The sequence below is a fragment of the Giraffa tippelskirchi genome, chromosome 3, assembly GCF_054371585.1.
Source record: "Giraffa tippelskirchi isolate mGirTip1 chromosome 3, T2T-mGirTip1v1.2.pri, whole genome shotgun sequence".
NCBI classification, from domain to species: Eukaryota; Metazoa; Chordata; class Mammalia; order Artiodactyla; family Giraffidae; genus Giraffa; species Giraffa tippelskirchi.
Genome location: NC_137277.1, coordinates 113,813,615 through 113,835,907, shown reverse-complemented (window position 1 = coordinate 113,835,907; position 22,293 = coordinate 113,813,615). Strand labels below are relative to the sequence as shown.

Genomic DNA, 22,293 nt, shown 5'->3' with positions numbered 1-22,293 from the left:
CCACGTTGCGAGTTTCTCCAGGCAGCAGATGTCTCATAGCTGCCGCGCAGGTCTCCATCTCCACCACACCACCTGGGCAACATATTTAATGTACCGAGGATGTTTTTGTTGCCACTTGGGAAAGATTTTTTTAATTTTATTTCATTTTTCTCTCAACACCTTCCTGATTAGTGAAATTTGGCCTCAGATAACAAAGCTTTGTATTCAAAAATATAAGGGGGAAGAATCAAAAGACTCACACTTCTTCCCATCACCCCAATTCCCCACCCCCAAATCATTCTTGGAAAAAAAAAATGCATCCATCTTCCGTACCGTGACAATGCTCTTTTATTCTTTAAAAATGGAATTTTTCCACAGAGCAGTTCTGCTGAACCACTACGCAGAAAAGTTATACAACGAACTGTGAGATGGTTCACCCTCCTGCTTGGCTCCAACAGCACCAACTTCAACACGCCTCCACCACAACTTTAAACGGTGGGTGCAATCCTCTTAGAACATTATCTGGAAAACATTCTGACTTTTTCGGCTGCTAAAGTGATACTTACAGTACCGTTGTGTCTGTTTAGTTTAAAAATGAGGTTGATAACGATAATGCTTTTCCTAAGATGATCTTCTACTTTTTAATGATACCCATAGTTGCCTCTACATAAATGACTAAATCCTTACAGAATCTCGGTCTTGATTAGCACTCCTGCTAGTAAAATTTCACATACTAAATCAGCACCAGCTGTAGCAAGAAAGAAAGAAAAAGGCAAGTGTAAATGTTCCATATGCCCCACCAAATTGGCATCTGTGTCAGTAACCCTTTTTTTTAAACTATTGTATACATACATTCTCTTAAGTGTTTTGTTCACAGAATACTGCTAACAAAATTCCTCTGTTGGCATCTCAAGGAAAGAGCCTGTCCTTGGTATAATTCAACAGCACGAAATTTAATTTCTCCTTCTCCTCGTGTGGTCACAGACACACCTGAGTTCTATGTATATAAGTTGCTTCAAGTTAGTGAACCTTTATTTTGACATCTGTTCCCTGTAATATGACATGGCAGTGCTCTCATAAAGCTGCTTTATGGTTGAAATTCAATTGGTAGCAATAACAAACAATGTCAGAGAGACAATAGAATTATTTTGGTCACCTGGAAGGTATCTTGGAGACTAGGCTTGAGACAAATAATCTGGAATGTGTTGACAGTAGAAAGCATTTGTGATCACTTTCATGTTGTCCCTCTTGTTTTCTTCCCATTATGAAGTGTCTCTTCACAGAACTAAAGATACATCATCAGAAATCCCAAAGCTATAGCTAAGATGGCATATCATGCCACTTTAGGTGGCTTTCTTATCCATTGGGACCTTATTGTCTGAAATCCAGTAGATATAGTTCTTCAGGAACATACTTAAACCATAAACATGAACACCACAATAACCATCAGAAAGCTACAAACATAGAAGAGTGTACTAATTAAATGTTTACATACAAAGAGTGTCAGTAGGCTGTGGCCCAGAGATAGCTGTCTCACGAGATAGCTCTCTGGAACCTGGTTATCCTGGTGAATGCATGCATGCTCAGTGGCTCAGTCATATGCGACTCTTTGAGACCCCATGGACTGTAGCCCACTAGGCTCCTCTCGCCATGAGATTTCCCAGGCATGAATACTGGAGTGGGTTGCCTTTTCCTTCTCCAGGGGATCTTCCTGACCCAGGGATAGAATCTGAATCTCCTGCATTGGCAGGGGATTTCTTTTACTACTGAGCCACGGGAGAAGCCAGTTATCCTGGTAGACCACTGTATATGGTAGAAAGAACACCCATTTCTTTGTGACACTCATTAATTCCTGATCACATGTCTCACAAGGGTTGGTATTTTGTGTTACTCTCGTTTACCTCCATGTCTACCTCTCTGGATTTAACTACAAATTCCTTGAGATAGTCTCTCTATAGTCTCTTATCTGTCTCACTGGAGGAGCAGAGTTCAGCAGATACCCAACAAATGTCTGTCCGAATCAAAATGGTTAAGGAATGCTGAAATTTTTGTTAAAATCTAAATGAACTGGTTGATGTACAGTTTACCAATTGGGATCAAGTGATCCAATTACATAAGGACAAAGGAAAATGGATGAAAATTTCTTTTGTTTCCCTAAAGTTCTCCTACTATATAAACTCCCTTTCATCAAATGTTATTATATGGGTATAGAGATTTAGTGAAAGTTACTCTCAATAACATTTTTATATCGAAGGGTGAAAATCAGAAGGCATTTTGGTGACAAGTTAAAAATCTCTTGGATTTTCTGATCCAGTTTACCTAAATTCTTAGCAAAACAATTAGAGAAGGGCATGTGGGAAAATTCACAACTACAGTATATTTTTCAGAGTGCTTTTATAAAATATGAAAATTCGTTCTCTTAGAAACATGTAGCTTCTTTTACAAGACAATGGCTTCTCTCTCTAGTACTGTTGGTAATCCAACAAAGCTGCTAGCCTCCTCTCACGAAAACTGTGAGTGGAATTCCCACAGTGGCAAGTTTGAATGAGATGATCCAATGTTTATACACATGAAATTCAACCACACTTGCCAACTGTATAGTGATCTTACAGCTGTTATAATGATTCTACTGAACTGATTCTTAAAACACTTGGTCATATTATAGTTGACGGTAGCAGTGGTAAAATCTGTATTTCTGCTAATCTATTGCTTCCAGAAAGTAAGCGCAGTTGTTGATATGTCTTTATGTTCCTAAATATCAGCACAGTAATACAGAGTATGTATTTGTTAAATGACTCCTGAATACATGATGCTTTTTGAACAACCGATTTCTTACATGGTTGCCTGCTTATTTTTTAGTCCTAGTCTGTAATTGGCATGTTTATTTTAATACAGTTGCATGGATGATAAATTACACACAGATATGAGATTTCTCCAAATGACAGACAAGTATAAAAATGAACTTGGAGAGTCAATCAATCAAGAAATCCTTCCTGAGAACACTGTATGCATGCTGTCCTACGACACTTCATAATGTAGAGTCATAGGCCCTGATGAATAAGAACAATCGCTGGTGCAAGTCAGGACAGCATCAAGCTGGCATTCTGGTTGCTCTATGCCTGTGTCTCCTTGTTAAATATTTTGAATATCAACTTTGGTTTCTGATCGAAGGCAATTTGTGATTGTGCTGTGAAGACACAATGTGATTATCATCTTAAAAGAATTAGGCAATAGAGGAATATGAATAACAGGGTAGTTTATACAATGCCTACAAGAAGTTTATAGAAAATGGTCGTGTTCACTAGGCAAAGTTCAGGAGGTGATGACGTGTGGAATTTTCATTTAGGGCACTGACCTTTAGGGTGGTGTCTGGACCAATCCTGTGTATGGACACTGGGGACTGATGTCCACCATTGTCATTGCCTTTGATAATTTCATAGGCTTTGCTAACCAAAAGCTACCTCACTCTCCGGAGATGCATGCCAGGGTACTTTGTGTGGGGTGGTTGCTTCTTAAAAGGCCACAGCCAGGTCACACACTATTTAAAACGCTACTTTATTTAAGACAACTTTCAAGTGTTCCTTCTCCCTTTGCTATCTATGATTGCCCCATTTCAGTTTGCCATAGAACAGCTGTTTCGATATCCAGCATTTATCCATTCTCCACATGCATCCAGCCCAGAGGGATTGTTAAGCAGATCATTGTTTTAATTCTGGCTAGATTCCAGGTCCCCATTATTAGTGATCCTGTCTTAACATTTACTGTTCAGTTTGGCTCACAGGTGATGTTGATTAAATTGGATATGCCATCTGGGGTGGCTTTTCATCTGGTAGGCACATTCAAGGCAGATCATACCTAGTGCTTCATTTGGGTCTGAAGCTTTACACCTCATGTGATGGCATCCTGGACATGGCTGTGTGCAACCTGGGCTTGAGTCCTGGCTTCTCCAGCTAGTAGTTTTTCTGAAATTGGGCAATCCACTTCTCTGTTCGGGGCTTAGAATTTTCTAATGAATAAAACAGAATCATCACTAATTCATTCTTTCACTTAGTTCCATGTTAATTTTTTAACCATTTACTAGGCAGCCACTATTTACCTGAGACTCTGCCAGGTTTGGAAAAATCAGAGGCAAGTATAAAGAATATACTGATATTACTTGTATCAGTTACAAAATATCTCTTTATACAATAGACTTGAGCAAAGAGCTATGAAGCCTGGAGGGAAAAACAACAAAATCTATTCCCAAGAATCACAGGATTTCTCAAGAAGGACATGAGCATTGAGTTGCATCCTATAACTCAAGAGCTCCAAATTTTGCTTTTGTGCATCTCATCAATGAAAATATCCATGTGAAGGTAACACATAACAATTTTATCCCTATGTATTGGGCAAAAATGTCAAACATGTACAATTTTTTAAAAATTTCATCAGTTAATTTAAGCAAGCAAAGCAAACTTAACTACATGTGACACATTCCACCTGGGATTGTTATGAGAGTCAAATGGCATGATGTGTGAACCGAGTAAAATGCTGGAGAAAGAGCTTTTGAATCTGTGGGTGATGTTGCATACCCTTCCTATCCCAAGAGACAGTCCAAGGATTGAATTAGAACATGAATGTGAAAGAATATTGGAAATGTAAAGCATCAGTAATAACAAGAACAATAAGAGTTAACACTTATTTCACTCTTACAATATTTGAGGCATCATCCTAAATATTTTATATGAATTAGCTCATTTATTTCTCCCAACAACCAATATCGTGGGTTCTAAAGATGAGCCATCTAAAGTGTTGATATCGCTCGCACTTTTTTTCAACTTACAAAAATCACAATTTCATAGGGTTTGTCCTAGAATTACTTCACTATTTTACAGATGAAGAAATGAGGCACAGATAAAACTACACAATAATTTAAAGAATTGAAAATACAATATATATAGTGTAGCACTACTTCCATCACATATTTCCCCTTGCTTCCATCCTATCCCACAGATGTAACTCCTTTTAACATGTGGGATGTGTACTTCTAGTGTATTTTCAAGTTGTAGGAGACTTGGTAGAAACACTGGACCAAATATTATATGTACTGCTCTATATACTGCATATTAGATAAACTAAAATTATGCAACTTGTTCTGCAACCTGCACTGTTCACTTTACACTCTATCTTGGACAACTTTTTATGGTGTGGGTCTACCTTATCTTATTCAAAGTCTGCATAGAGTTCCATTACATGGATATATCATGACTTATTTAACCAATTCTTTAATAATGGCTATTGTTATTCAAAATATAGCTATAATTGATGTCACTATATGTAAATGACCCCTTGTATTTTTAGGATAAAGTCCCAAAAGTACAATTATTGTGTCAAAGTGTAGACATATTTCACATTTTAATTCATGTTACTAGATTGTACCATAGAACATTTATAGCAACATACACTCCCACCAACAATATATGCTAATGTTTACTTCCTAATATTTACCATCATCTTTGGTGTTCTGATAGGCGACACAGAATCTGTTAGTATGTCTGTGACTCTAGATTCTGGATACTAGGTCATATATAGTGTCACCTTCCCTGGGAATTGGAGACTAGTCAGACAAAGTAAATTTGACTAGACTGATCTAAGTGAAAACAGCTCTAGTATAGCAACCTACACTGCTGCAGAACTAACAGTAGTTATTGCAATAGGAGTATGGCCTTAAATGGAGGTTTTAATATTTTTAACAAAACTGGACCATATCTAGAGTAGACAGATAAATCTAGACGCATAATACTCAGAAACAACAGCAACAGCCCTAGGGGACACATGTGTCTTCACTCCCCACTCTCTGGTCCTGTGTTCGTGTGTGCTAACTTCTTCAGTCATGTCTGACTCTGTGCAACACTATGAACCGTAGCCCACTAGGCTTCTCTGTCCATGGGATTCTCCAGGCATGAATACTGGAGTGGGTTGCCATGCCCTCCTCCAGGGGATCTTTCTGGCCCAGGGATTGGACCCCCATCTTTTAGTCTCTTGCTTTGGCAGGCAGGTTCTTTACCATTAGTGCCACCACTGGCCACAGGCAAAGGCAATTGCCATGAGGTCTCTACCTCTGAGTTCTTCACAATTCAGTCTCTCTGATCGCCACTCCAAACTCAATAGAGTAGACACATTAAATCTAAGCTATTTGCCATCACTCAGCTGCACGGTGGTTTTGCCAGAAAAAAATGGAATCAAGAAGATACAGAATTTTCATCAGGACATATTTTAGAGGAGAGAAGAAAGTGCAGATGACATCTGATCACAATATTCAAATGGCTTTTAAGAACCACCTCCCAGGGACTTCCTTGGCAATCCAGTGAGTAAATGGTTAAGACTCCATGCTTCCATTACAGGGAGTGTGGGTTAGATCCCTGGGTAGGGAACTAAGATCCCATGTGCTTAACAGCACATGGCACACCAGGAAAAACAAAACAAAAAGCAAAAAATCCACCTCATCCCAGAATCAAAGATGGGAACAAGTTAGGTTGAAGCCTAAAGCCCTGGAGTGATTTGTGGGTGTGCCTAGTGGAAAATAATAATAGTTGATACAGAGAGATTCTGGCCAGAATATTGCTGATGATGAAGACAAGAGCGATGTCGAGATAGCAATATTCGTCTTGATTTCTTAAGACTACTAGGCAAATGGAAATTCTGTATAATATTGTAGAGAATTTCTTCAATGATATATATTTCAGTAGAAAAAAATTCAGATTGTTGTCCAAAATTTTTGACATTTTCCTTGATATTATATTAGTAAGGATGATTATTGCAAGCTACTATAACAAATGAAATTAAAAGATGTTTTATCCTTGGAAGAAAAGCTATGACAAATCTAGAGAGCATATTATAAAGCAGAGACATTACTTTGCCAACAAAGCTCTGTAGAATCAAAGCTATGGTTTTTCCAGTAGTCATGTACAGATGTGAGAGTTACACCATAAAGAGGCTGAGTGCTGAGTGCTGAAGAATTGATGTTTCAAACTGTGGTGCTAGAGAAGACTCTTGAGAGTCCCTTGGACAACAAGGAGATCAAACCAGTCAATCCGAAAGGAGACCAACCCTGAATATTCATTGGAAAGACTGATGATGAAGCTAAAGCTCCAATATTTTGGCCACCTGATGCGAAGAGTCGACTCATTGGAAAAGACTCTGATGTTGGGAAATATTGAGAGCAGGAGGAGAAGGGGGTGACAGAGGATGAGATGGTTGGATGGCATCACTGATTCAATGGACATGAGTTTGAGCAAGCTCTGAGAGATAGTGAAGGACAGGGAAGCCGGGCATGCTGCAGTCTATGGGGTCGCAAAGAGTTGGACAAGACTTAGCGACTGAAACAACAAAAAAACATAAAAAATAACCCCCAAATCTCAATGGACTAACATAATGAAATTTATTCCTTGCTCACAAAATAGTTAACAAGGCTTTCTGAGTGCCTCTTTCAAGTGGTGACTATGGGATCCAGGCTCTTTTGTATGACTTCCACACGTGATCTCCATTGCTACTACTGAAAGAGAAGAGAACTTGTGAAAGATCACACTGACACTTTTCTGTCCAGTTCTGGAAGTGCTGTATATCATTTCCGTTGATATCTACTTGGCCAGGACCTGGTCACATGGTCCAACCTAAAGGAAGCTGGGAAATGGACTATCCCTGTGTGCACAGAAAGAGGAAATGGGATTTAAAAGAATCTAACCAGCTAGTCTCTGTCACAGGCACACAACCAAACCCAAGAATTATACTTTTCTTGGTATTATCTGCAATATTCTCTATCATTTTGGAGGGAAGATTACTTTGCCATATTTCAATGGATTCTCAATACCACATAATTAGGGATGAAATTGTTTTGGGATATGAGTGAAGTCAGAGACTCATAGATCTAAGACCAGATCAACTCCTGGTTGAATTCACCTCTTCAGGTAAGTAAGACGTGCTCTCCAAAAACCCTTTTATAATCATTGGGAATTTCTTTAATGATTTTTCTTCAAAGACATTGTATTCAAAAATAATTTGTTTACCAAACCACATTTACCAAACAGTAGTATTTATTTTTCCCGTGTATTATTAATCAGAAACATAAAACTGCAAATCAAAAGTTCTGAGCCTAATATGAAGTCTTACACTCAGCTGATGTAAAAATGTCAGCCAGAAGCAAAGAAACTGGAGTTCCAGGGAGTCTGTGTGTTATTTCAGTGTTGTTGAATGAATTCGGCTCAGTTCAGTCACTCAGTCGTGTCTGACTCTTTGTGACCCCATTGACTGCAGCACGCTAGGCCACCCTGTCCATCACCAACTCCCGGAGTTTACTCAAACTCATGTCCATTGAGTCGGTGATGCCGTCCAACCATCTCATCCTCTGTTGTCCCCTTCTCCTCCCACCTTCAATCTTTCCCAGCATCAGGGTCTTTTCAAATGAGTCAACTCTTCACATGAGGTGGCCAAAGTATTGGAGTTTCAGCTTCAGCATCAAGCCTTCCAATGAATATTCAGGACTGATTTCCCTTAGGATGGACTGATTGGATCTCCTCGCAGTCCAAGGGTCTCTCAAGAGTCTTCTCCAACACCACAGTTCAAAAGCATCAGTTCTTCAGTGCTCAGCTTTCTTTATAGTCCAACTCTCACATCCATACATGACTACTGGAAAAACCATAGCTTTGACTAGATGGACCTCTGTTGGCAAATGTCTCTTTAATATGCTGTCTAGATTGGTCATAACTTTTCTTACAAGGAGCAAGTGTCTTTTAATTTCATGGTTGCAGTCACCATCTGCAGTGATTGAATTAATTGTGTCTCCCAAATTCTGTTGGTGAATCTCTAACCCCTGGTGTGACTGTATTTGTAGACAGTGCCTTTTTGGAGGTGATTAAGGTTACATGAGGTCCTAAGTGCGGGACCCTAATCCTATAAGGCTGGGGTCCTGACGCGAAAAGAACGAGACACTAGAGATTCTCTGTTCACATACGTAAGAGAGTCATGTTGAGACACAGCAAGATACCACTGCTTATAAACCAGGAAGAAAAGTCTCTTGAGAAACTAGCCCTGCCGGTACCTGGATGTTGGCCTTCCAGTCTCCAGAAAGAACTGCTATTCAAATAACTCAGTGTGTGGCGTTTTCTGATGGCTGAATTAGCTGACTAATACACTCAGTTAAAGGTAAAATTTCCATTGTATCTCTTGAAAATATACCTCAAATCCTCACTCTGTTCTAGTCAGTAGTGATCAGCAGCAAATGTATTTTCCATCTTTTTATAAATAGCCTTGCTTATGTTGGGGAAATATTATCTCAAATTTTATTTCTTCTGGGTGTAACTCTATCAAAAAATCCCTAGCTAGAATAATTAGTTCAATGAGCATGGACTTACATAAGATTTGGTATTTATTTGTTTGTTGTTTGCTTGTTCTTCACTATACTGTCTCAACTACTAGAGGTTCAAATTCTAGCTTTCATATTCTCTTAGGCAATCATTGTATACAATTACACATGTACATTAAATGATGTGAAAACTTTCAACCCAAGTTATCATTTTCAGATTCATGCAGAGAATGAGAAAAGAAATCATGATGATGAAATAAAACATTTAGATCTGCTACCAGGAAATCATTTCCTCATCCTTCTTTCAAACAAGAATCAGTACATATAGGTTCAGAAAAAGTGACCAAGGCAACACGCCAGGGTCATTTTTTCAAAGGCTTGAAACCTTATTTTGCAAAGAGGTGCTGGTTATGGATACATGCCCCACCCCTCTCTCCCTCCTTTTCCATGTGTGAGTCTCATACTTGCACTTCATGAATCTGCCTCCCTGTGACCATCACAGACTTGAAGAATGTGAAGACTGTTAGAAAGCAGGATTTAGCATCCCCATTTTAATAATAAATACAAACACACACTTACCCAGTACGTTTTACGCCTGCCTGCAACAAAAACAGCTGAACAGATTGTGATGAAATTCAGAGACTGACAGTCTGACAAAAAAATCCCTTTTTGTCTAAAATCTGGCTTCCATAGGTTTTTGCAAATCTAAATATTTGATTTTGCACTGGAAAAGGAGCCAGTCTTATGTACAATTTATAAAATAAATGTGTAGATACATGTTTTAAAATCTCCAAATTTTGTCAACACATACTGTCCAACTTGAAAGACTTTTCTCCCCCATTTTTTTCCCTATGACTTGGGTGTATTTTTCTCCTGCCTTTTAAGGCTTTAACTATATTTATCTAATAAGAACTCTTTTGCAAACCAGTGTTTCAATAGTGATTTAACACTAGTTTCAGTGTCAAATTGCCCTTTCCACAGCAGGGAGTTTTAAGCCTTGCTGTATTATACTTCCAAGACTCTCAGGAGCTGGAGTTGGGAGATATAATATTTTCTTTGAAGTTTGCCTTTAACTACACACTGGGATGCAAACAAGCTTCAGTTACTCAGCAGTCAAACAATTCCATCACACAAGGACCAGAGCTAAATATTGTACCAAATTTTCTAATTATGTCTTTGTGATATTTGCTGCATGAAGTTAGGTGAAGGCAACCTAGGATCAATAGAAAACTCCTTGTCTAAACAGACATCTGAATCTTGAGATATTTTGTTTATGGCCTCAAATTCCCCTTCAGCAAGTCATAATTGCAATAAAGATAATTTAATTAACAAAAAAAAAGGTTATTTCTGGTAAACTCATATATATGGTAAAGGTACTTATTGTATCAGAGCTGTATATAACCAGACTATAGACAAATGTGAAGTTCCAGGTTAAAACACACATATTTTATTTCTATGTACCTTATTATATTGCTTTTTATGGTTTATATATCATAGTAATTTAGCTGCCTTAGTGGTATTTCTTTAAAGGATTTCTCAATCATTTCATAGCCTGAAAGTTGGACCTTTTCTTTTCATGAGATTTTTTAAGTATATGCATCATTCTTTTCTTTCTTATTAAACAATGATAAACTGCCAAGGAGGTATCTCACCCATGAGAGAGAAGTGTTGAAGAACATTCCACGACCCAATAAAAAGTATCACAGACTATTCCCTACAGAAGTTGCCGGCAAATCTAAAGGGCAAGTAGAGAAAGGCATGTCCATGGAGGCATCCTAGAGTTCTGAAGAGCTGAGGAACTGAGGAAAACACTTTCTGCTTCATTATAGAAACTCTGTTTCATTACAAAAATGTAAATATTTCATGCATGCATGCTCAGTCCTGTCCAACTCTTTTGGACCCCATGGGCTATAGACCACTAGGCTCCTCTGTCCATTGAATGTGTTCCAGGCAAGAACATAGGAGTGGGGTTGCCATTTCCTTCTCCAGGGGACCTTCCTGACCCAGGGATTGAACCTGCATCTCTTGCATTAGCAAGCAAATTCTTCACCACTGCACCACCAGCTGCTGCTGCTGCTAAGTCACTTCGGTCATGTCCGACTCTGTGCCACCCCATAGATGGCAGCCCACCAGGCTCCCCCGTCCCTGGGATTCTCCAGCAAGAACAATGGAGTGGATTGCCATTTCCTTCTCCAATGCATGAAAGTGAAAAAGGAAAGTGAAGTCACTCAGTCGTGTCTGACTCTTGGCGACCCCATGGACTGCAGCCCAAAGGCTCCTGCATCCATGGGATTTTCCAATATAATATTTCAGTATTGCTCTAAAAGTTAAATAAGAATTCTGATGTATTTTGATAGTCATTAATCTGCACTCATCTCACACGCTAGTAAAGTAATGCTCAAAATTCTCCAAGCCAGGCTTCAGCAATACGTGAACCATGAACTTCCAGATGTTCAAGCTGGTTTTAGAAAAAGCAGAGGAACCAGGGATCAAATTGCCAACATCCGCTGGATCATCGAACAAGCAAGAGAGTTCCAGAAAAACATCTATTTCTGCTTTATTGACTATGCCAAAGCCTTTGACTGTGTGGATCACATTAAACTGTGGAAAATTCTGAAGGAGATGGGAATACCAGACCATCTGACCTGCCTCTTGAGAAATCTGTATGCAGGTCAGGAAGCATCAGTTAGAACTGGACATGGAACAACAGACTGGTTCCAAATAGGAAAAGGAGTACGTCAAGGCTGTATATTGTCACCCTGCTTATTTAGCTTAAATACAGAGTACATCATGAGAAACACTGGGCTGGAAGAAGCACAAGCTGGAATCAAGATTGCTGGGAGAAATATCAATAACCTCAGATATGCAGATGACACCACCCTTATGGCAGAAAGTGAAGAAGAACTGAAGAGCCTCTTGATGAAAGTGAAAGAGGAGAGTGAGAAAGTTGGCTTAAAGGTCAACATTCAGAAAACTAAGATCATGGCATCTGGTCCCATCACTTCATGGGAAATAGATGGGGAAACAGTGGAAACAGAGGCTGACTTTATTTTAGAGGGCTCCAAAATCACTGCAGATGGTGATTGCAGTCATGAAATAAAAAGACTCTTTCTCCTTGGTAGGAAAGTCATGACCAGCCTAGACAGCACATTAAAAAGCAGAGATATTACTTTGTCAACAAAGGTCTGTCTAGTCGAGGGTATGGTTTTTCAGTGGTCATGTATGGATGTGAGAGTTGGACGATAAAGAAAGTTGAGTGCCATAGAACTGATGCTTTTGAACTGTGGTGTTGGAGAAGACGCTTGAGAGTCCCTTGGACTGCAAGGAGATCCAGCCCGTCCATCCTAAAGGAGATCAGTCCTGGGTGTTCACTGGAAGGACTGATGTTGAAGCTGAAACTCCAATACTTTGGCCACCTAATGTGAAGAGCAGACTCATTTGAAAAGACCCTGATGCTGAGAAAGATTGAGGGCAGGAGCAGAAGGGGATGACAGAGAATGAGATGGTTGGATGGCATCACCAACTCAATGGACATGAGTTTGGGTAGACCCCAGGAATTGGTGATGGACAGAGAGGCCTGGTATGCTGCGGTTCATGGGGTCGCAAAGAGTCAGACACGACTGAGCGACTGAACTGAACTGAACTGAACTGGATCTATGGTAGTATATAGAGAGACCCATATTTTAGAAAAAAGAAGACTTAGGGGTTTCAAGAAGTTATTTGGGGTCTTCTAGATCACTAGTTCTTCTGCGTATTCTTTCCATTTCTTCTTGATCTCTTTAACATCTACTAGATCTCTATCATTTCTATCTTTTATTGTGTCTATCTTTGGGTGAAGTGTTCCTTGATACTTCCAATTTTCCTGAAAAGATCTCTAGTCTTTCCCCTTCTGCTGTTTTCTTCTAGTTTTATGCACTGTTCATTGAAGAAGTCCTTTTCTCTCCTTGCTATTCTTTGGAACACTGCATTTAGTTGGATGTACCTTTCCCTTTCTCCCTTGCTTTTTCCTTCTCTTCTTTTCTTCAGCTACTTGTAAAACCTCCTCAGATAACCACTTTGCTTCTTGCCTTTCTTTTTCATTGGTATGGTTTTGTTAGCTGCCTCCTGTACAATATTATGGACCTCCATCCATAGTTCTTCAGGCACACTGCTTACTAGATCTAATCCTTTAATCTATTCATCACCTCCATTGCATATTCAACAGCTAGTTCATTGGAAAAATCCCTAATGCTGGGAAAAATTGAAGGGGGAAGGAGAAGAGGGCATCAGAGCATAACATGGCTATATGGTATCACCGATGCAATGGACACGAACTTGGACAAACTTTGGGAGATGGTAAGGGACAGGGAAGCCTAGTGTGCTGCAGTCCATGGGGTCGCAAAGAGTTGGAAAAAACTGGGCAACTGAACAACAACAAGTTCACTAGTAATACAGCAGGGAAAGGAGAGAGTCTGACTCATAAGAAGGTGTCTTTAGCAGTGTTTCCTCGAAGGCAGCCTCAGCTAATTAAACAGGGTCAACTTTTCTATGGGCAGTGGAAAGTATCTTTGCCTTGTCAGTGGGCTGACAGTTTCAGAGTATTAGAGTGTGAAAAGGAGAATGATTAAAAATATACACTAAAATATGAATTGGAGGTGATCTCTAGGAACTGAGACTTTGAATAATTTTTTTCTTTTTTCTGCTTGCTTATATTTTCTAACATTATAAAAATGAGCAGATATGAATTATATCATCAAAAAAAGCATTTAATGTAAGCAACCAAGATGTCCTTCAGTAGATGAATGAATAAATAAACTGCAATATATCCAGACAATTGAATATTATTTGCACTAAAAACAAATGAGCTATCAAGCCATGAAAAGACAGGAAGGAAACTTCAGTGCATATTATTAAGTGAAAGAGGCCAATCTGAAAGGCTACGTACTCTATGATTCCAACCATGTGATTTGTGGGAAAGTCAAAGGAACATAGTAAAAACCAGTGCTTGCCAGGGATTGAGGAGGAGAGAGGGGTGAATAAACAGAGGACAGAGGATATTTAGGGCAATTGAACTAAATGATACTCTACATGCCTGATACTGTAATGATATTTGATAATGTAATAATGGATATATGTCATTATACATTTGTCTCAGCCAAAGAATGTGCAACACCAAGAGAGACCCCTAAAGGAAACTATGGAGTTAGGGTGATTAGAATGTGTTGGGGTAGGTTCATCAGTTGTACACATGCTCTGTTCTGGTGGGGAATGTTGATAACAAGGGAGGCTGTGTGTGGCTGGTAGAGAGGGATACCGGGAGCTTTCCGACCTTTCTTTCAATGTTGCTGAGAATCTAACTACTCTAAAAAAAAAAAAAGTCTTTAAATGTGAAAAACAAAATTAAAAGAATAAAAATGAAGAAATATGTGCTTTTGAGGCAGGAGCTAGATGGTTCTTGGGGAGAGCAGCTGGAGTTGTCCCCTGTGGACAGGTACTCCAAAATAACAGGAGAAAGACAGGAGCTGAGTCCTGCCCAGGTAAGAGAAAAAGGAGGACAGATTCCTAATTCTTGAGGTCAAGGAGACCTTCACGACTACATATGCACAGAAAGGCTCCTTGAATGTCAAAAAGTGAAGGGACGCCACCCGTGGTAAATGATGCCAACCTACCCACAGTCCTCGTCATTAGAGGACTAAGAGATGCATGCACAGCCTTGGCAGGACCATGAGACATACCAAATACAGACTTGTGTGTGCACGCTAAGTCACTTCAGTCATGTCTGACTCTTTGCAACCCTATGAACGGTATAACCTGCCAGGCTTCTCTGTCCATGGGATTCTCTAGGCAAGAGTACCGGAGTGGGTTGCCATGCCCTCCTCTAGGGAATCTTCCAGACCCAGGGATCTAACCCAGTCTCTTTTCTCTCCTGCATTGGTAGGCAGGTTCTTTACCATGAGAACCACCTCAAACATGGACTCAGAACCAGGCAAAGCAAGATAATTGGCCAAAGAAAATCCAGAAGAAATGTCCCATAAAAGTGACTCAAACCACCATAAGGGCACCAGTCTCTCTCTCTGAGCCCGCCTATAGGTCTATCCACATATACTCTTTTTCCTCCTAATGAACACTTGACTTGTTTCACTACCCATCTCTAGATGGAAATTCATTTCTACAGAGTTGTGGGCCAGGGTCTTGGCACTGGTCACTGATCTTGTGGCTAGATTCAGTGCTCTCACTGCCTCAACCCAATCTCAACCTCTGGACAGGAACTGAAATCCTGCTTCAAGCTGCTGCAGGCTGAGGCCACCTGAGATCACTTTGGACAAATGAATAAGTATTGTCATGTCCTGTCTCTCAAATCCACTAAACTTAACATAGATCCAATTGTCATCCCCTGTAATACTAATATTATAATGAAGAAAGGTCAGGTAAATATAGTTAAAGAGCTAATGATGGTGAACAGGTAAATGCTCAAAGTAGTCAGCCACAATCCATTCAATATTTATTCAAAAAAGTTTAAGATTGTAAAAATACGTATCATTCAAGCCATATTTAACAGTATTACAAAATGCTCAGAAAACTCACCCTCCAGATGAAACTTCACAAATTAAGTCATTGACCTGCATTGAGTTGAACACCAAGCAAGGTGCCCCTTCTTCTAAAGTAATGAATATTCTTCAAACAGCAAGGGAGCAAGGCTGCTGTTTGATGCTGATGACATTGAAAATTTAGGAGAACGGAAATCCCATCATTTTTCATTTGTATGCAAATTTGTCTGTTCCAGAAATTAACCCCCAGACCCCACGTCAGTTTTCATCTCCAGGAATTTTTTTTGCCAGCACCACACGGTGTAGGCTTGTCACTATCCTGAGGTCACTAGGCTTCCCCAGCTTAAAAACAACCACCACCCCCAAAGTCACAATGGCACTTTGTTTACCCTCATTATTGGAGGATAAAGAGCAGTAGCTTGAGAGGCCTGTTGTAAAATGCACATCTCGAATGGCCGGCCCTGCTGCCAGCAGCATTGAAATGCAAACTGCAGATGATTTTGGCCAAATAGCTCTCATTGACCACTGCTCCCCATCTTAGATGAACCCGGAACAATAGACCAATCCTATTACCCTCCTTTTGAGCCAGATCTTCAACTGTTAAAAAGTTCCTTTGTTAATTCCCACCTTAGACAAATGTCACCATCTACATGTGAAGGGGAGAGAGGTGATTGAGCTTTTTAATTGATGTGGATTTAATTATGCTAATTTAGACATCTGTAAAGCATTTCAGTATAGCTGCATAATAGGGAGAGCAAATACAGGTGCCCTTCACTGTAGGGGCTTAATTTTTAACCTATGTAGCTTTAAAACAGAAAGGGAGTTCAAAAGCATGGGCAATTTACAATTTATAGAGGGAGGTCCACTCACGCTCTGAAATGTTTAGCAGGCTCTACATGTACCTAAGAGAGTGTCAAAAGAAACCCTCAATTTTGATTGAAAACTTCAAATTTGTCTAACTATAAGAGGCAATTTTAAATTACGTGTATGTCAAGACTCAATTTGAGATAACACTAAACTAAAAGCTGGGAATTAAAAAATGACCTTTATTTTCATCTTTGAAAAAGAAAAATCTCACAATGGAAATGGTGATAAAAGCTAGCAAGAATTTTAAAATTTTTTGAAGGAAGAGCTTTTGAATTTTTGAACTTTAATGACAAAGGTGAGTTGACCTCACCATGTATCTGATGATGACTTTCATTACCAGGAACCTGACATGACACTCAGTGTCATCAGCGGGAATACAGTTTTTGTTTAAATTGCTGAATAATCTTGTTTTGATTTCTTGGGGTTTTATCCGGAGTGAATGATGCAGCAGACCCTACTGAAGTTGTACTGAGTCTTAACCAAGTACGACATAGGATCCTGTTTCAAGGATTAGATGCTCGAGAAACACTGTGTAGTTAAATCACTGCTCCAAAGGTGGCCTGGTTTTAAAGGGCTATGTTGGACAGCCCGGTATATAATAGTATGAATGAAGAGGAGGAAGAATCAAAGACATTTTATAGCACTTTTTGTGTGCGTGTGGCTTGCTGAGGAAGGGAGGTCTGAAAACACTCCAGCTCTTCTGTTCCCTTTCTCCTCTGGGTGACTCTTCCTTCAAGGCCCCAAGCTGCCCCCTAGACACCGAGTCTCTCCTCCTAGGAGGCCTATTGCATTTCTAGAGGACAAAGAGCTTATCAATGAATCATCTTCCTTTCTCCCAGGCCATTTCCTTCTCAACCTTGTCAGGCTTCTCTTCTGTGCATTTTCCTTTGTCCTACACTAATCAGACATGTAATTAGCTGGCAAAGAAAAGAAGAAAGAAGCAGGGGCATCTGTCCTCTGTTTCACACAGTGGGTGGAGAGTGACCTTTCCAATCCTGCCCAGTTTTTGGTGAAAACACACAGATTTGGACATGCATTTTGACTCAGGATTTTACTAATTCTTCCAATCTTGGATGAGCTGTTTAATTTCTCTGACTTCTTTGATTTATCAAATGAAATAATCATTCATTGTTCATACATTTGTTGACTCTACATATGAGCTGTGGATGAAATGTTTCTACTGTTCTGTCCAGCACACAATAGGTACAAATGGTCCTTGATCTGTTCCTCTCATCATCACTCACCATGCCTCATGCTTTCTCCATCTCAGCACCCCACCCCTCACTCTGTTTTTCTCTGACCCATAGCTTTTGTTGTTGTTATTATACTTTTATTTATTTATTTATTTAACTTATTTTTGGCTGTGCTTCTCATTGCGGTGACTTCTCTTGTTGTGGAGTGCAGGCCCTAGAGCACAGGCTCAGTAGTTGTGGGGCACACGGTTAGTTGCTCCAAGGCATGTGGAATCTTCCTGGACCAGGGATCAAATCCATGTCTCCTGTACTGGCAGGTGGATGCTTTACTGAGCTACCAGTAATGCCCAATTCATAACTTCTTTACTCTTGTTCTTTGGGATACCATCATCTTATTTCTCCACTCTTGAACATTTGCTCTCTTTCATTTTGTTTTTATTTCCTTCTCTTCTGCTCATTTATTACTTTTTTTTCTTTTTGTTATTTCTCAGAGATTCTTTACCATCTTCCTCTCATCTCTTTCCTGCTTTGGATTATAATAGGAGTAGAGAAGAGAGGAAGTTGTTAAAATTAAAATGAGTATCTCAAAGGAATGGAGACAAAATAAATTAACATTTAAGAACCCTAGTGATAGGACTTCCCTGGCAGTTCAGTGGTTAAGACTCCACAATTCCAATGCAGGGGACTAGGTTCCAACCTTGGTCAGGGAACTAAGATCCCATATGCTGTGTAGTATAGCCAAAATAATAATAATAAATAAGAGGAAGAACTGTAGTGATAAAGTTCTGATATCATTTGCCTAAAGGAATTCAAAATAGTGTCAGTTCAGTTCAGTTCAGTCGCTCAGTCGTGTCCAGCTCTTTGTGACCTCATGGACTGCAGCACACCAGGCCTCCCTGTCTGTCACCAACTCCCGGAGTTTACCCAAACTCATGTCCATTGAGTCGGTGATGCCATCCAACCATCTTATCCTCTGTTGTCCCCTTCTCCTCCCGCCTTCAACCTTTCCCAGCATCAGGGTCTTTTCAAATGAGTCAGTTTTTCACATCAGGTGGCCAAAGTCTAATATAAATGCATATAAATTATTTCTTTCTGTCTCTATGCTATAAGGACTATCTAAAATATGGAAACCAGTCATGTAAAAACAATATAGATAGGCCTGGTGTGCTGCAGTCTATGGGGTCACAGAGTTGAATACAATTTAGCAGCTGAACAATGAACAGCAAAAAGAGAGTGTAATGTTTGGAAATTAAAGCAAAATGGTCAAATGTACTTGTTACAAACTTGTGAGCACCACTGAAGAACAGAAGCAGAATATATAATTTCCATTTAATAACAAAAAAAATTAAAAACAAGGAAAAACTAATTAATCTAAAAAAGAGTAGGGAAAAATAGCAAAATGAAACATGGTAAATACAAATCATTAAGACAATTAAAGTATATCCTTCTCCCTCTTTATGCATATATACACATTCTCTTGTTTCTGGTTCTCTGGAGAACCCTGACTAACAGAACACAGTTGAAGGTTCAGAAAGATAGTGACTTTTCATAAGAAAAGTTATTGCATTCAATATTATGAGAGACAATAAGAATTGAAACTAACTAGTTGATCTGAGAAATGAGTGGCAAGACTTAAAATATCTTAAATACATAAACATGAGATAGCTTTGAATTGGCACATTAAATATCAGTCAATTATAAGAAAAATTCTTTTTTATCTAAAACTAGAATTTCCAGTGAAATTTAAAAAAAAAAGTAGAATGGCTTAGTGTAACTTTTGCTAGAGAAAGAGATGAAAAACTTAGTTTTATTCAGCATCTACTAGATGTCCAGCAACTTATATACATAAAATGAGCACTTTATTATCATTTATTTTCAAAATATTTAATTATCACAATATAATTCATCACATCTAATGATCACAATATCCTGCTGGTTAGACCCTGAGTTTTAAGGAGATCAAGTCAGTTGCCAATGGCTGCTCAGAAACAAATTATGGGGGCTGGTAAGCCTGAAATCTGCAAGACAGACTGGAGACCCAGGAAGAGTTGATGCTGCATCTTGAGTCAGAAGGCAGTCTGGAGGTAGAATTCCTTCTTTCTAGGGGGACCTCAGTCATTTCTCTTAAGACTTTCAGCTGATTGGGTGAGGACTACCCACGTTATAGAGGATAATCTGCTTTACTCAAAGTCTACTGAGTCTAAAAGAGTCACCCCTAAAGAAAATGTCTTCACAGGAACATCAGACTTGGTGTTTGACCAAATCTTGGTTCCCCAGCCTAGCCCAGTTGACATCAACAATTAACCAGTACATCAGGTCATGGCAGTTCAGTTTGAGATCAGCCCTTTACCTTAAGGCTTCTGTCAGGGCCAAGGTCTCTGAGCTGGCCTGAAGATAGAACTCCCCTCCAGGGGCATGACCACCTGCCAGCTGGCCAGTCTCAGAGGCATGTGTCTCTGAGGAGAAAGGAGGCTGAAGAGTGACTGGCTTGTGAGAAGCATCACGAGAAGTACCATCAGGGCCAGAGAATGTCATGAGGATGCAAAACTCCACAATAAAAACACTGGCCATTAAAGAGACAAAAAGATAACTGGATCTCTAGAGGTACACTCATGGTATTTCAGTTCTCAACTGAGTCCTAAATGTGCAGTTGTGATTATGTTTGAACAATTTTCCAAAATTCTGAGACTTCTGACTGTAAGATTATCATTCTTCTATATTGTCATGTATGGTCTTAATCTATTTGGGAGGCTATAACAAAATACCATAGATGGAGTAACTTATAAACAAAAGAAATTTATTTCTCACAGTTCTGGAAGCTAGATGTTCAAGATCAGGGTGCCACCCTGGCTTGGTTCTGGTGAAGGCTTATTTCCTGGTTTGTAGATAGCCATTTTACAGCTGCATCCTTACATGTGGAAGGGGATCCAGAGCTCTCTGGGGTCTCTTATATGAAGACTAATCCATTCATGAGAGCTCTACTTTTAGGACCGAAGGCTCTCCCTCTTTATACCATTATATAAAGCATTAGGATTTCAATGGACTTCCCCAGTGGCACTGGTGGTAAAGAACCTGCCTGCCAATGTAGGAGACATAAGAGATATGGGTTCCATCCCTGCGTCAGGAGCATCCCCTGGAGGAGGGCACAGCAACCCGCACCAGTGTTCTTACCTGGAGAATCCCATGGACAGAGGAGCCTGGCGGACTATGGTCCATAGGGTCGCAAAGAGTGGGACATGCTTAAAGTGACTTAACAGCAGCATTTCAACATAGGTATTGGTGGGGGTGGGGGGATGGGGAGGTGGTAGAGCATAAACAAACATTCAGATCATAGCTTAGATCCTTATATAGGGCCAATGACCCAGATTTTCTGGTTGCAGAGCTTGGCTTGCCCGCCTCCTTACCTGGGGCAATTATTTTGACAATTTAAACCCCAGTTTTTGTACCTGTGAAATGAAAATGGTAATATCATCTACTTGAAGGTTGTGGTGAAAATTAAATAAGACAATCAATATATCTAAAGCAATAAACATCGTGCTTGGCCAATAGTAAGTGTTTCATGAAAGTTAGCTATTATCAATTCTATCCATCTCCCCCTCAGTACCGTGCTGAAAAGTTAACCTCTGACCACTACAAATGCCTCTTGTTTTTGATGTTTCTATGATGAGTTTTTAAGTTACTTATTTGTGAGTAAATTTTTATTTTGTTTCATTTTTTTATCCTGTAACTTTTGGGGTGCCCATTAAAAGATAAGAACATGTATGTAATGTCTTTTAAACTCCCCATAAAGTCTCACAATTCCTAGTGACTTTTAGTAACATTAATAAGTGTTTATTGAGAACATACTATGGTCAGGGTATCACTCTAGGTGCTACCATGGACCGTGCTCTTCACTATTGTGGATGAATGCATTTATCATTAAGAAAACTTTTCATAAAGTTTTTATACAAAGTCTCAGTACTGAAGTAAGAGTGTAATAATATGATTCTGAAAGGCATACAACTGGGTGTCTACCTGGGAGGGCCACAGACTTAAGGTTCAGTGAGTCATGTTCAGTTTTCAATGTCTACAGAATGCCTGCTATGTGCATGCAGGACAATCCTTAGCTTCAAAGGTGTTAGAAGATGACTTACCTTAAAGATGTATTCTTTGTTTATTAGCTTTTGTTTGGGGAGGTGATCTATGATTGGAAAGTTTTATTAAATCCTAGCAGCATTCTTGACACTAAACAAACACAGTGAGTTGCTAATCACAGCATGGATCATTTATTTTCTGTTTTGGGTCACTTCTTTTCTCTACTGAAGGAAAGGAACATGACAGCTCTCTGTTAATAACGCCAAACTCAAAAATCCATTTTCTTTCTAAAAATCTGAGTATCATGTCCCTT

At 39.5% G+C, this 22,293-nt stretch overlaps 1 long non-coding RNA gene across 2 annotated transcripts in view; it reads right to left on the bottom strand.

Annotated features, from left to right (window-relative positions):
- Positions 1–16,167, bottom strand: part of LOC145540954 (uncharacterized) — a 66,182-nt gene extending 50,015 nt beyond the window's left edge. Inside the window, exons 1-3 of one of the 2 annotated variants that reach the window (XR_014078662.1) lie at positions 15,884–16,167; positions 3,835–3,985; positions 546–727 (exon numbers count right to left, since the gene is read on the bottom strand). This is a non-coding gene — a long non-coding RNA (uncharacterized LOC145540954). Of the gene's footprint in view, positions 1–545; positions 728–3,834; positions 3,986–15,883 lie in introns of those variants that run through there. The other variant, XR_014078663.1, reaches the window with a different exon arrangement.
- Between the last annotated feature and the right edge of the window lie 6,126 nt (positions 16,168–22,293).